The 12,931-nt window shown below is 42.0% G+C and overlaps 1 pseudogene; it reads left to right on the plus strand.

Annotated features, from left to right (window-relative positions):
• The first annotated feature begins 227 nt into the window (after nt 1–227).
• Nucleotides 228–11,958, plus strand: LOC119377950 (uncharacterized; annotated as a pseudogene).
• Nucleotides 11,959–12,931: the final 973 nt, after the last annotated feature.

Here is a 12,931-nt window from a genome sequence, read left to right on the forward strand (position 1 = left end):
ATTGTGTCTAACAAAGAAAAAAGAGCCCTTAAATGTCAGCTTCTTTCCTTCGTTTTGATTATGAGGCATGCTGTGCTTGAGGTTCTACAGATTTTGGACCTCTGGGGGTTGTTTAATGTGAACGCAAATATAAGTACATGGCCATCTGGCATTTCCCGTTCATTCAAATGCGTGGAACCGGCAGTGCAATGGCAGTGCCGTTCACGCATGTTCTGATTCTTGTGCAGGTTGCATATAGTTCCAGGGAGCTTTCAACGGACCACGCTGTCAACCACGGCATTATCGTCGACGTCGCCGAAGGATTCACAGGCAACAGCGAGAAAATCTCCGAAGCGCTCAATTGGGAACCGTTGACGCCCACTGCAGCCGAATCCGACATGTGTCCAGCAACAGGATTCACAGGCAACAGCGAGAAAATCTACGAAGTGCTCAATGGGGAACCGTTGACGCCCACTGCAGCTGAATCCTACATGTGTCCAGCAACAGTCTACGAACCTTGGTTCACCGCTATCACCGCCCTACAAAAGACGATCGACTGCAGTGCACCTCTGGGGCGTGGAACCGGCAGTGCAATGGCAGTGCCGTTCACGCATGTTCTGCTTCTTGTGCAGGTTAGTGAATGTTCCCTTTGTAGACAATTTGCTCTTGTTATCCAGCCGGTTCCACCCCATATGTTGTATAACTGTGTGCGCGTGCACTCCGATGCTAGAAACCGCTCAAGCGTCGGATTTTGTTGCTGCGTCGTTTTTGCTTTTATTTTTTGTTATTAATTATCTGTGGGGATATCGAAATGAATCCTGGCCCTGTCGTTGATGCGACGCTACAGAAAATTTTGGATGGGCAAAACGCGATTGTTCGAAAGCTTAATACCATTGAAGTGAACCAATCGGAACATAAGGCTGCTATAAATGACTTGAGTGAACGAGTGTCGTCAATGGAAGGAAAATGTGAGTGCTGTCAAATAAGAAGCCGCTATCACTGAGTGTACTGCGCGCTGTAATACCCAGCACGGGGTGATACAGTTGCTTCAAAATAAGATTGATGATCTTGAAAATCGTAGTAGACAGCATAAGTTGGTATTCTACGGCATACCTGATACAAGTGTCCGCGAATCTTGGTCACAGTTTGAATCGCTTGTGAAAGAAGTATGCTCGACAAAATTACAAGTTAACCCCGAAACGATAGAAAAAGCTCATCGGCTCGGGAAATTTCGAGAGGGAAAAACGCGGCCCGTGATCGCAAGGTTCGGGTCACTGAAAGAAAAGCACCTGATTTTAGGAAAGGCCAAGAATTTGAAAGATACAGGTATCGGTATGTCGGAAGACTTTTCTGAGCCAGTGCGAAAGAAAAGGCGAATTTTGTGGCAGTTTGCTAAAGAAAATAGAAGCAGGGACGCACGAGTACAACTAAAACACGATACCCTTCACATAGACGGCATCAGGTACACTTACGATGATATCTCAGGCAAGGTTGTGCAGTGCAAGTGACCGACTAAGTTCTTATGCTCTTCACTTTCTTTTTTGTTAGTAAACTGTAGGAGCATTAAAAACAAAGTTGACATATTCGATGACTTAGTGCGCATGATCAAACCAAGTGTAGTTATCGGTACTTAATCATGGCTGAATGAAGACGTGGCAGACACCGAGGTATTTCCAGATATCTTTACTTGTTACAGGAAAGACAGGAACTATCATGGAGATGGTGTATTTATCTTGGTAGATCAGCGCATTCCGTCTATAGGCATAAGCACTACAGACGATATGAGTGAAGCTGTTTGGTGTCAACTTAAGCTCTCGAATGGCAAATCACTATCAGTCTGCTCTTCTTATCGACCGCCAACTGGTTCAACTAAGGAATTTAGTGAATTCACTGGTACAGCTACAAAAATCGCCTCTGATTACGTCGTTGTAGGTGGAGATTTTAACCTGCCTGATCTCGACTGGAATGAGCAACCAATAGCTTCTGGAAGTTCTCTTAGTTTTAAATCTGAAATGGCTGATTTTATGAACCTCTTGTCTTTAAACAGACAATGTTGAAACCAACTCGAGGAGGTCATATCCTTGATCTATTTTTCACAAATATGCCAGAAATGGTAGAAAACACTGAAGTATTACCAGGGATAAGTGACCACGAGGTTGTGCTAAGTGAGATAAATATGAAACATACCAGTGCTTACAGTGAAAGGAGTCGGTGCATGTACAATTACGCGAAGGCTAAAGTCCAAGGAATCAACACTGCATTGGAGGCATATTTCATTGCTTTCGAAACACTTGCCGATGAGTATTTAGTAGAAGAGCTGTGGAATTTGTTTAAAGACAAGATTCTAGAGCTGAGAAACCGATTTGTTGCGACATGGGTGTTGACCAGAAGGCGTAATAAAAGTAAACCATGGTTTTGTAGAGAACTCGACGTTTTGGTCAAGCGTAGGAAGAGAAGTTACCGTTCATTTAAAAGAAATCCCTCGGAAGAGAACTCTTGCAAAGTGAAGCTGGCAACGCGTGAAGTAAATGATGCTACAGTTGAAATGAAAGTAGCCTACTTTAAAACAATTGAACGTAAAATAACGCAAAACCCGAAAGAACGTTGGAGGTATATCAAACGAACAAGAAAGACAACATTTCAATTCCCGCTTTGACCAGCGGTGATATTACCGTGAGCAATGCGACAGAAAAGGCTAAGTTGTTGAATTTATATTTTACGTCAGTGTTCTCAGCCGCTACTGACCCCCAAAAAGACTTGAAATTGTTGATACACGAATCCACATCCATGCCTGATGTAGTACTTGAAGCTCGTGGCATTGAATTGCTACTTAGAGATCTAGATTGTGCAAAAGCAGTGGGTCCTGATTGCTTGCCTAATTTTATGTTGAAGTCTTCTTCCCATGCAGTGTCTATGTACTTGAAAGTTATTTTTGAAAAATCGTTAAAACAGAGTTCTCTTCCAACTGATTGGAAAATGGCGTCTGTTGCTCCTATACATAAATCTGGCCCGCGCAATGCTGTGAATAATTACCGCCCTATCTCACTCACTTCTGTGTGCAGTAAAATTCTTGAACATATTTTATATACTGCGATTGTAAAGCACATAGATAGTAATTCCTTATTCAACTCTAACCAGCATGGATTTAGGCAGGGGCTATCATGCGTCACACAAGTGGTAGAGTTCACCCATGTTTTAGCAGCAGCACTGAACGACAAATTTTCGGTCGAGTGCATTTTCCTCGACTTTCAAAAAGCGTTCGACACTGTATCACACTACTTATTGCTGCAAAAACTAACCAGCTTTAATATTAATCACCAAATTATTGCATGGATTGCTGAATATCTACATGAGAGGCGACAATATGTAGTTGTAAACGGCGAACAGTCTGAAATAACTAGTGTTACGTCAGGGGTACCTCAGGGATCAGTTCTGGGACCATTACTTTTTTATTATATATGAATGACATTAACGAAAACGCACAATCCAATATTAGGCTATTTGCAGACGACTGCATTTTATACCGTCAGATTACCTCTGAAACTGACTGCTCCGTAATCCAAAACGACCTATGTGCAATATACGCGTGGTGCCAGCGATAGGAAATGAAACTGAACTTTAAGAAAACTGTATGCATGAGGTTTTCCAGAAAAAAAACCAGGTGAATTTGAATACACACTAAACAGCTCTCCGGTAAAAATGGTGCGCAAATACAAATACCTAGGTGTTTTCTTTTGCCCCTCTCTATCATGGAATCGGCATGTGGATTACACTGTAAATAAAGCTTGTCGGAGCTTAGGATTCTTAAAAGAAACACACGTGCTTTTCCACAGCAAACCCGGGAGGTTCTATACAAAGCATACGTGAGATCAGTACTGGAGTACGCATGTTGTGTGTGGGACCCTGCAACATCATCAAATAAAGAAAGATTAGAAAAAGTTCAGTCCATGGCGGCGAGATATGTGTTTAATGCACCTATGTACGACAGACAATTCAGTGCGACGGAGGCTAAGCTGAAGTTAAAATGGAAGTCTCTGCAGCAACGAAGGGCATCGTTTCGACTGAAGCTATTGCACAGCATATTTTATTCTCATACTCGAATTCCCCGTGACGTATACATAAGCCGGCCTCACTACATTTCAGCCCGCAAAGATCATGAACACAAGATAAGAGAATATAAATGCAATACATCGTCCTTCAGCAACTCTTTTTTTCCGAGAACTATCACTCAGTGGAATCGACTTCCTCCCACAATTGTAGAAATTTCTTTAACGGATGCGTTCTTTTCTGCAATAAAAATGATTGAATCTTTCGACCGCTAAGCCCTATAGACTACGTGTGTGCGCCTGGCAGTCTCCATGATCTGTGCGGTATCTTGCTATGTAATTTTGTTTTGGTGTTAATTTGCCCTTGTGCTAGACGAATGCTGCACGCTGTTTTAATTATCATGGGATTTTCATCAATTTTTGTGGTTTCTCCATTTTTTTCTCTAATACATACGACTTTTCTAACGCAGCTGTGCTCGGTGCAGCTGTGTATGTTTTGTGTCTTGGAAATCTACTTCTTTTCTCTTTTTATTTTTACACAAACTTATGTGAACCTGCAATTTTCATGTTCTTTTTCTGAACCCCCCCCCCCACTATAATGCCTGTATGGGCGCTGTGGGTATTAAATAAATTAATAAATGAATAAATAAATAAATAAATAAATAAACACGCTCAAACATGAGTCTTTTGTGTCAGCAGCCAGGTACTGTAAGCACTGTACCATCACGGTGGCTGGAATGTGATTATCTTGGTCATGAACGTTAAAGGCTTACCATTTTTGCTAAAAACCAACCCGGTGAACCGAACTATCAGTTACGATACAAAAAACTTGTAATCAACAAAAAACAGTACGTATACGACCCGACAACTGATACAATAAAAGAACTTTCCACAGTACCCGTTTCTAACGCTCTACAACACCAAGGGCACATGCGTGCGTCACCTACAACCAACACCACCCACCCATCTACATCACGATCTGCTACGTAGGAATCGGCGAGGGGAGGCAGGCCCGCGCAACAAAAAGTTTCCTTTCTTTTCTGTAATATTCGCAGCATTCTTAACAAAGGTGAACTTTTATCATCTGCGATTGACACGTGTAATGCTGATATCATAGCATTAACGGAAACATGGCTTCATCCTGAAATTGAAGATGGTGAAGCATTTTCCGCAGCACGACACTTTTCAATATATCGTCATGATCGTAGTGAACGTCAAGGTGGCGGTGTTTTTATTAGGCATACGCAAAGATCTACCATCTCACGCTATCAAAATAACGAGCACTTTAGAGACCGTCTGGGTGGTAACTCAAATAGCCTATCAAAAAATTGTTTTAGGTATTTGCTATCGTCCTCCTAATCTATGCAACGATTTCACCAGTGAATTACACGATGTATTGAATTCTGTCGCTTCAAACCACAACCATCTTCCCATTCTATTGCTTGGTGACTTCAACATACCAAACATAAGGTGGTCCTACGATCCTCCCATTATTCATCCATCTTGCTCTCTGGCAAAAGATTTTCTTGATTTATGTTCTATTTTCTCATTAACCCAGCTTGTTAAGCAGCCAACAAGAATAACGCAGTCAGTGTCAAACATTCTGGACCTCGTTCTTTCGTCTCATGCTGACCTTGTTTCCGACATTACACACTTGCCGGGTCTTAGCGATCATTCTCTACTTTTTTTCGAAATGAATGCAGTTCGACCTACGCTTCCTAAAGAAAAGAAAATAATTAAAGATTACAAACATGCTAATTATGATGCCATAAACGAAGAACTCGCAGCCTTTCTTGATCATTTCGTGACCGGATTTGACAGTCGTGATGTAGAGACGAATTGGAGCATGTTTGTAGCAAAAATTAACGAGTTAACTCATAAATATGTGCCTGTTATCACCATTAGCACAGATTTGAATGCTCCATGGTATAATAGACACCTAAAGCGCTTATCGAACAAAAAAAAGCGTCTTTTTAGGTCTGCAAAGAATTCGCCTACGAATGATCGCTGGACAGATTATACGACAGCAGCTAACCAATATGTAAACGCAGTGAAGGAAGCTAAAGATTATTTTTTAAGCAACAGTCTACCATCTGTGCTCGCGAGCGAACCAAAGAAATTCTGGCGCATGATAAAGCCAAGCAAAGATCACTGCATCACCCTAACTGATCATTCAGGCAACGCGATCTCTGACAATGCATGCTGTCAAGTTCTTAACGAGGTATTTTCAAACAATTTTACTTCCAACACAAACACATCAGTGCCGCCCTCCCGTACTTACAGCTACACATCCATGTTTCCGGTAGAAATAAACTTCGACGGTGTCACTAAACTTATCAGGTCATTGAAATCATTTTCCGCGCCAGGATCCGATCAAATCGAAACAAAGTTTCTAAAGAGCACTATGGCCTATTCATCTGTCCTGTTAACTATGATCTTCAAACAGACTCTTGACACTGGTTCTCTTCCATCAAGCTGGAAAATTGGCAAAGTGATTCCACTCTACAAGTCGGGTAGCAGGAACTCTCCTCTCAACTACAGACCCATCTCCCTTACTAGCATACCATGCAAAATTCTCGAACATATCCTGTTTTCGCACATTATAAACTTCCTCGAATCTAATTCATTTTTTCATCATCACAACACGGCTTTCGTAAAACGTATTCCTGCGAAACACAATTAACGTCTTTTATGCACAAGCTACATATTATTTTGGATAACTCTACATTTGCCGATTGCATTTTCCTCGATTTTTCAAAAGCATTCGACAAGGTCTGCCATCAGCTACTTCTTTATAAGCTCAGTCTACTTAACATTGATCCCAAACTTCTCACCTGGATTGAATGTTTGCTACACAACCGCTCTCAATTCGTGTCAGCAAACAACACGAACTCAGGACTTAGCGCTGTAAAATCTGGTGTTCCGCAAGGTTCTGTACTTGGCCCCCTTCTTTTTTTAATATACATAAATGACCTACCTTCTTATGTTTCCTCCAATATTCATCTTTTTGCAGATGATTGTGTGATCTTTAGGAAAATAGCTAGTGATGACGACGTATTTCTTCTTCAATCTGACCTCAATGCAGTCTGTTCATGGTGCAAGGTATGGCAAATGGAATTAAATATAGCTAAATGCAAATTTATGCGAGTAACTCGATAGAAAACCATCCTACCTGTTTATAAACTCAATAGCGTACCATTGGAATCTGTTTCATCGTACAAATACCTTGGTGTTCATATAGCGTTTAATCTAACCTGGAATGATCACATCACATACATTACAAATAAAGCAAATAGTATGCTCGGGTACATTCGTCGAAATTTTTCAAGATCCCCTTCTTCCTTAAAGCTTCTCTTATACAAATTACTAATTAGATCTAAACTTGAATATGCCGCATCAGTATGGGACCCCTCACAGGAAAATCTGTCGCACACACTCGAAATGATTCAAAACAATTCCATTCGTTTTATTTGTTCTCAGTATAGCCGCAACGCCAGCACAACAGCAATGAGGAGTAATCTTAGTTTACCCTCCCTCGCCTCTCGTCGTAAAATGCATCGTTTAGTTCTTTTTCATAAGCTCTACTACCATCCACACTTGCATAGTGAACTAATTACTCCTCCACAGTATGTCTCCAATAGACTAGACCATACACATAAAGTCGGAATTCCATCATGTAGAACTCACGCATTTCTCAATTCATTCATACCGCGTACATCAAAAGAGTGGAATTGCCTTCCCGCGCTAACGGTTGAAATAAAAGACAGTGAATTGTTCATGCGTGCTTTGCCTGTGACTACATAACTGCTATGTAACTGCTATGTTTGATTTTACACTGTGTACGGCGTTATTTTACAATTCACTGTTTTCTTGTAATAATTGGTCTTCAAATGTTATTGTAAAACATTATTAGTTTACCTATTGTATTGTTTGTATTAATAATGTATATGTTTTGCAATGCCATATTAATTATTATTGTATAAATAGGAATGATCTTTTGTTTTGTACATATAACCACTCCCCTCTGTAATGTCCTCGGACCCTGAGGGTAAATAAATAAATAAATAAATAAATAAAGGGGTCATGAACCACTCCTCGGGCTTGGCGTGGAAAACCCCCGGAATGACTCGGACCCTTCCCAAAAATGTATATCCGAAAGAAGTTTTCGGAAAGCTAAAGAAGGACCGGAGATATAGCGATCGCAATATTTACCCTCTCAACTCCCTCTCAACTCGCTTCATTCCGGAGGAGAGGACAGCGCCGTTCGAGGAGCCCCGCCCAGTGCCTTAGGTCACCTTGCTTCAATGTTGTGTGGTTTCTTTTCCGCGTAACTTGGCGGTGTTGACGGCTGCTGCTGGAAAACTAATAGCTCCGGTCGGCTGCTTCTCGCAGCGCGGCGCGGTCTATCGCGTCTGGGTTGTAAGCGCTGACGCAATCTATTTGCAATGATAATGTCGTTACTTCGCTTATGTCGCATTGATATTGATACTTCGCATTGGTACTGTCGTTACTTCGCTTCGTGAATTCGCTTATGTCGATTTTCCATCAAATCAAAATTAAACTGAAAGGAAAAGCTGGCAAGCCCTCCATGCAGCCGATTGGCACGGCATGTACACTCATTATAAGCTCGTGCAGACGTAACTCCGCCGCCGATGAAGGCGCCTCTCGCGAGAACAAGCGCAGACTTGACGGGATACTCTCACCCGCTCGCCCTGCACGGTCCCGCAGGGACGCGCGCGGTGTTCTCGCGGGCTGTTCGTTTTGTGTCGGTAGTCTCTGCTCGCAAGAATGCCGAACTCTAGGAATAATTGCTGCGTTGTTGGACGTAGTAACACGTGCAGCAATTCTCCAGGTACGCGATTTGACCGGTTTCTATCAGAGACTACGAGCGGAGTCGGCGTGAACGGTGGATCGCACTCGTTCGACGACAAAAGTAAGTTTTGTGAACAGGTGGTGCGCTTTTTAGGGGCGAAGCTCCTTAAAGCGGCACCCGTTCGTCCCCGTCGTAGTGCGTAACCAGTCTTAACGCTAGCAACGCTAGTACCAGATCTTGACCTCCAAGGTGGTGCCGGTGGGAGATTTCTCCTGTGCGTTGTTGAACAATAAAAAAGTCGCAGCGTGCGCGTTAACTAAAAGCCGAATTCTTCTGTCTCTCATTCCCCATTAGCAGCCATAGGCATGTTCCATTAGGAAACGTTAGTAGAAGTAGAAGTGTAAGTGTTACCTAAAAGCCGACTTCTTCTGTCTCTCATTTCCATTAGCAGCCATTGTTTACCTCCAAGGTAGTGCCTGGTGAGATTTCTCCTGTGCGTGATTAAACAATAAAAATTTTGTTCAAAACGCCGTTGATTGATGAAATAAACCAACGAAAGACGCCAGATGTTTTCTAAAAGCAAAACGAAAAGACGCCAGATGTTTCTAAAGCAAAACTAAAAGACGCCAGCTGCTTAACGAAAGACGCCAGATGTTTTCTAAATCAATGATTTTCTAAAGAATGAAAATTCACAGCGCACATGTAAAATTAAAGTGAGCTGCAAGTCGTCATAACTCTCATCGAACCTTTAGTAAAAACGCGCCCGATCTCACGTCGGTGATGATGTACTGGGCAGAATTCACGGAAGATTCACGGTTTACCGATGAACCTCCGCAGCTTCGCCCACTCATCAGCATTCACTCCGTGGATATGCTGTGATTTTTTTTCTTTTTGAGTGAATATTTATGAATGCTACATTGTACTACAGCAGTGATAGGTCTAACCGGACACCCGGGCCGCACAGCAGAATATGCAACAGGCACTTCGTGGGAAATGCTAAGTCGAACGAAGAGGCGCACCCAGCGTATAATCCATCGATATTTCCTGTGCGCTACAGGTTCACAAAGGCAACTCACACGAGCGATCGCTATACCAGGTAAGCAACTTCCTGTCATTTTTTGCTGTCAGTGTAAAACATGCAGATATTAGGGCGCTGTCGTGAAGGCGTGTATGTCTGAATAAGGCAGCGAGCAACGGGGATAGCAGGTTTACTTTGGTATAAGGATAAAAGTAAGGTAGCGAGAAACGACGGCGGCAGTTTCGTGATTTCACCTCGTAATTATTTTGTTGTTCTTTGTGCAATTAAGGAAGAAAAGAAGAACACAGCGGAAGGCTGAAACGGAGAACCAAGTTGCGGTTAATCAACAGGCAGCGGTGGAGGCGGCTCCACAGTCAGCTGATTTGTATGACTGCGAGACTGGTGATCTTGTGTCCTGCAACAGCGAGGCCTGCTCTACCGAAGGCGAGCCCCTAAGCGTTGATGTAAGTATAGCTTTACGGCATAATATAAATATGTATTCTGCACGAACAGGAAAGATCGCATCTTCCATAAACACTTCTAAAAAGTCATGTATAACGTTGATGTCAATGGCATTTAAAAAAAAGATTAAGCGTTTAAAAACTCTGTGTATTAGCAATGCAATTTATTACAGCTGCTTTGAGCGTGGAATGTGTGTGAGTATGTTGTTCATTGTATTCAATAAACACGGTAGTCGAATTCTGTAAATGCAATGCAGCCTTATTTCTTTTCGAAATTTTATTTCTTACATACTTACTCTGCCCATGTGCGCGGGCAGAGTAGGAAGAATATACAAAAAGGAGAAAAACAGATAATCACTTACATAAGGTGCAATAGGACCATCATTAGTTACAATATTAACACAGATGAAAGAGCATCCTGTTCAATTGCATTCAGTTTAGTTATTCAGCACCTCATCACCCACAGTACTTAAGCTTTGTTTCTTGTGCATTAAGATATGCATTAAAACTGCATAGGTTTTTCTTTATGTTCAGCATGTTTCTGTATTTGTTTCAGGTATCAACGATGACAGACACCCTTGTGTCACCCCTTTTGTGTCAGAAACTTCAAATGTGACAGACACCCTTTTGTATCAGAAAATTCAAATGGACATGCATCATCATTCATCAAGCACAGAGAAGTTCGCACCATTGACATGGGTAGCTCATCGCATCCCGGCATGCTGGAGAAGAGCAGTGGGCCAGTGTGTAAGCAACCGGTATTCGCAGGATACCAATCTGTTCAAAACAACGAGGATGGATTGCATGAATTGACCGCTGTTAGCTTTTCTATTTTTTGCTTTGCTTTTAAGTGTACTGCCATCCACTCCTACGAAACTGAATGAGCTCTCAATTGAGGATAAATTATTATTATTCCTGATCAAACTGAAGCATGGACTGCCGTTTTTCTTCCTAGGGGTTTTGTTTAATGTGCACAGAACAACAGCTTCACGAATTTTCAAAGGACTACTAGTGAACAATCAAGCTTCAACAAAGAGCTGGTTGTTCTGGCCATCACGGGGAGGTGTTTGACCCACTTTGCCACTTAGCTTTAGGGGACATTACTCTAACTGTCAGGTTATCATTGACTGCACGGAGCTGGAAACAGAAGTACCAGGAGGGGTGGAAAAGCAAAATTTGTGGTACTGGCAGTACAAAGGCCGACATACTGTCAAATACCTCAGTGGCATTGCACCAAATGGTCTTGTAACGTTTGTGTCAAAAGGCTTTGGAGGCGCAACAACTGACGCAACAATAACTGTACAATCGGACTTTTTAGCTCTGCTTGAACCAGGAGATCTTGTATTAGCAGACAAAGGGTTCCCAGGCATCAGAACTAGTGTAGGTGAAAGGAATGCAACTTTAGTTATGCCACCTTTTGCCACTAGCCCTCAATTTACAGAGGCGGAGGCCGATGCTACGTATGAGACAGCTTCCGTTCGAATTCATGCAGAGCGGGTTATTCAGAGGCTAAAAATTTTTGACATAATCACTCGTAAAATACCATATGAGCTCACAGGCTATGCTGACTAAATCCTTCATGTATTGTCCGTGATAACAAATTTGAAGAGTCACAATTTTGCAAAGAGAGCCGTGGGATGACACTGCGAATTTTTCTGAATGTCTTTTGCACGATTAACTTCTATGTTCAAAGATCTGTTATTGCACCAACAAATGACTCGAAGTAGGATTTGAAGTGAAAAGAGCTATGTACATAAAAACAAATACTGTTTTGACACACTTCTCGAAAAGTTTGCTTCTCGTATTGCACTTTGTGATTCAAAATATTAACTAAATTGAATGTAACTGGGTCAATCAAAATAAATGTTGTTTTCGCACTTTTATGAACATACTTGTTTCGATCTCCCAAAGCACTCAAAAAATGTTCAAAATAAAATTGCCGGAGCTTTGGCACTTCAGACGACAAGAACTTATAATCTTTTTTGACAGAAATAGTCAGAGCATCCACGTCGGAATAAACATAGAAATGGCACATGTCAATTATTAGCACATGCAAGCATATCTGAACTTGTGTGTAGTACTGATGACTTCTTCTTAAAGTCACAGTGTCTCCTTCTAGTAGGTAGCACACTAGTGGCTTTTCGGTCAGCTTCTGTCGTCTTCTAGAGTAGGGACACTTTATTTCTAGGAGGATTACTTTGCCGTCATGCTGCCTGAAAATAAACAATATTTAACACTGTTACTTGCCTGAATACACCATCTGAAGAACAAGCCAGCCACGGCTCTTCAGGACAAGTGACGAGGCCAAATTGAGCAACCTTCAGACCTTGGAGGCGCTCGAACGCAGCTCTAGCAATTGGCTCTTTCTGCAATCTGTACCGGAGTGCAGGACCACTGAATGGCGCCTGTGTGACCATACGCTTTGCACGCTCACCTAGCTTCTCTTCGGGGCATGTAATTACTAAGTGCGCCTAGGATATACAAAAAATGTACCAGCCTCAATAAGTGCCTAAATGTACATCTCGGATCAAAGGCTCATTGCCAAGAGGAAGTGTCGAAAGGCAATACTTCCCACCTTTTTAGCAGTAATTCTGCAGAAACGTTCATTTGCCTA

The sequence above is a fragment of the Rhipicephalus sanguineus genome, unplaced genomic scaffold, assembly GCF_013339695.2.
Source record: "Rhipicephalus sanguineus isolate Rsan-2018 unplaced genomic scaffold, BIME_Rsan_1.4 Seq63, whole genome shotgun sequence".
NCBI classification, from domain to species: domain Eukaryota; kingdom Metazoa; phylum Arthropoda; class Arachnida; order Ixodida; family Ixodidae; genus Rhipicephalus; species Rhipicephalus sanguineus.